This window comes from Lathyrus oleraceus, chromosome 5 (genome assembly GCF_024323335.1).
Source record: "Lathyrus oleraceus cultivar Zhongwan6 chromosome 5, CAAS_Psat_ZW6_1.0, whole genome shotgun sequence".
Classification (NCBI taxonomy): Eukaryota; Viridiplantae; Streptophyta; class Magnoliopsida; order Fabales; family Fabaceae; genus Lathyrus; species Lathyrus oleraceus.
In genome coordinates, this window is record NC_066583.1 from 162,424,932 (window position 1) to 162,427,817 (window position 2,886).

Here is a 2,886-nt window from a genome sequence, read left to right on the forward strand (position 1 = left end):
TAGCATATGCTGTCAGGAATGGATGTCACAACATTCCATTTGACGTTCAGAACATAGGCCATATGCTAGGTCTGTTATTTTCCTGAAAACAGACTGTACTAAATGTTGTACTGTAAAAGACCAACCAGTCTATACTTCAGTATCAGCTGACAGAGATAAATGTCATAACATCCAGTTTGACATTTAGACAATGGGCCTTATGCCAGGTCTGTTATTCCCTTGATAAACAGACTGAAATACATACTGAGTTGTAGCAGAAAAACCAACCTGCTTAATATTCAGTATATGCTGTCAATGATGAATGTCATAACATTCTGTTTGACATTCAGACAGTAGGCTACGTGCCAGGTCTGTTACTCTCCTGAAACATAGACTGAACTCAATACTGAGCTATAACAGAAAAACCAACTATTATATGGTTCAGTATTTGCTGTCATGGATGAATGTCATAATATCTAGTTTGACATTCAGTAAATCTTGTATTAGCTAAACCTGCAGCATACTACTCAAGTATGTCATGACATCAGTCAAGACATCAGAGTACAGTTAGTGTTTTAACACAACATGCAGCCAATCAAACATCTACAAAGCATGTCATGACATCAGTCAAGACATTAGAGTCCAGTTAGTGTTTTAACATAAAATGCAGCCAATCAAACATCTACAAAATTTAATCAAGGGAGATTCTTTCATTAATCATTTTATGCATATATCAGCCTATTTGAGTATCCTCAATCATTTATTCATCAAGATTGGAAGTTTGGCCTTGAAACGTTGACCAGTCAAAGTCGTTTGACTAAGCTGAGGATCAATGATACATAAGTTTTCATGTGTTTGTCAAATAAAGATGGCCCAAAGAGAAAAAATATTCTTAAGAACCATATGAACAACTTTAATGTTCATAAAAAATCCATTGGAAACTTGGAAGGTCATCATTCGTTTCAAAACATTATAGGTCATTTTGACTTAAACCCTAATTTTGGGTCAATTTACAAAGGGCATAACTTCCTTAATTTTTATGATTTTGAGGTGAGACCAAATTCATTGGAAATCTTGATATGTATAATTCAAATGTTATGATGGACAAAATTTCATAATCCTAAAGTAAATACATGTGATAATGCAAAATATTATAGGTCATATTGGACATAATTCATTGAATTTGAAAAAGTACCCAACTTCAAATGCCCATAACTTTTTCATAGAAAATCCAAATGATGCAAACTTTGAGTCTAAATTTATCACTTTGAAACGATATACAACTTTAATGTTGGAGACTTTTTTATTTGAAGCTTGCATCATGGAAACAGAGGGGTTTGATTAAGCTTACTTTTGGTGAAATTTTTCAACGTGATTTGAATATGTTTTATACTTGGATTTTCACAGCCAGTTTTCATCAATTTCCAAATGCCAAATGATTTTTTTCCTAACATAACTTTTGTTCCTTACTTCAAGGGATTTCCAACCATTACTCACAATGCTCTTTTGGATTTACCATTTGTGAGTTTCGAATTCATTTCCATTTATGTGCATTTTGGTATTTTATGATGAAACTTGATTTGCAAGCATGTTCAATCCAATATACACGTCCATTTGCCCTTCACTTGATATCATCATGTTTTTGCAGCCATCATTGGGCCTTCCACACGCCTGTACAGGCCCATGCATCCAAATTCAAATTGCCATGCACATGAAAGAAGCGTGGGATTCAGCCATATTCAGTTATAAATAAAGGCGCCATGAGCCTCATTCATCAACCTTTTGGAGATTTGAAGTGCTGCAGAGTTGAAACCATAGCCATACCACAGGAGTTATTCAAATAATTTCCACACTTTAGAGCTTGAAATTCAGTATCATTAGCTGAGTTTCAAAGTCTAATTCCTTAGCCTTTCACTTCCATTACACTCAAGGATCAAAGAGGAGCAAGGATCTTGAAGGATTCGTGGCCAGAAGTTCATACATTTGAAGGTATACATTCAAACTTGTTGGATCTAGAACTCTTAATACAATGTAGTGTCCTTGTGTTTTTGTGGATTTCTGAAGTCCTCACACTTGAGGCAAGCCATTGGTGCTTTCAATTCATCATTTCATGAACATTCAGTATGAACACCATGATTTTCTCCTTCACATTTCTCTCAATATAGAAAGAGTGAGGAAGATCCATTGGTACAGTGATGATATCCATCACACGAGCTTCATTTCCATGGCCTTGTTTTTAATTTTTATTAAAGTTCATTTTCCTGCAACTGGTGGCCGGAATTTGTTGTCTGGCCGGAGAAGATGGTGGTTTCCACCACCACCACCACGTGTGCATCCTCCTGGCCCTTGGATTTGGTTCCCACGTTTTAATCTTGTTCATTCATTGTGTTTACTTCATTTAATGCATGTTGTTGCGCGTTTGACTCAAGCACACCGTGTTCCTATGATCTGGACCATCCATTGATGCCACGTCAATTAATGAAACGCATCCTGTGGCGCTGGGTTTTTCCATTTATTTCATTTTCTTTTTATTTTCAGTTAATTCATTTCATTTTCAAAAATTCATCAAAAATTCATTTGAAGTCATAAAAATATGAGACCAATTCCAAAAATTTTCTTGAAAAATCTAGTTTCATATTATGATTTTTAATTATTTTTGTGACTTCATTTGATAATTTTCATGGATTATTTGATTTTTAATGGTTTTAATTCATTTTAAAATACTTTCTGACTTTTGAAAAATCCAAAAATATTTTCATAGCATCTATGGATCATGATAAGTCAATGAAAAATGGTCTCAATAATTTCTTGATTGTTTTGAGATTATTTGAGATTTTAATTCATATTATGCTATTTTAAATTATTTTTAATTGTTTTTAAATACTTTTTGATTTCAAAAATTTGTGA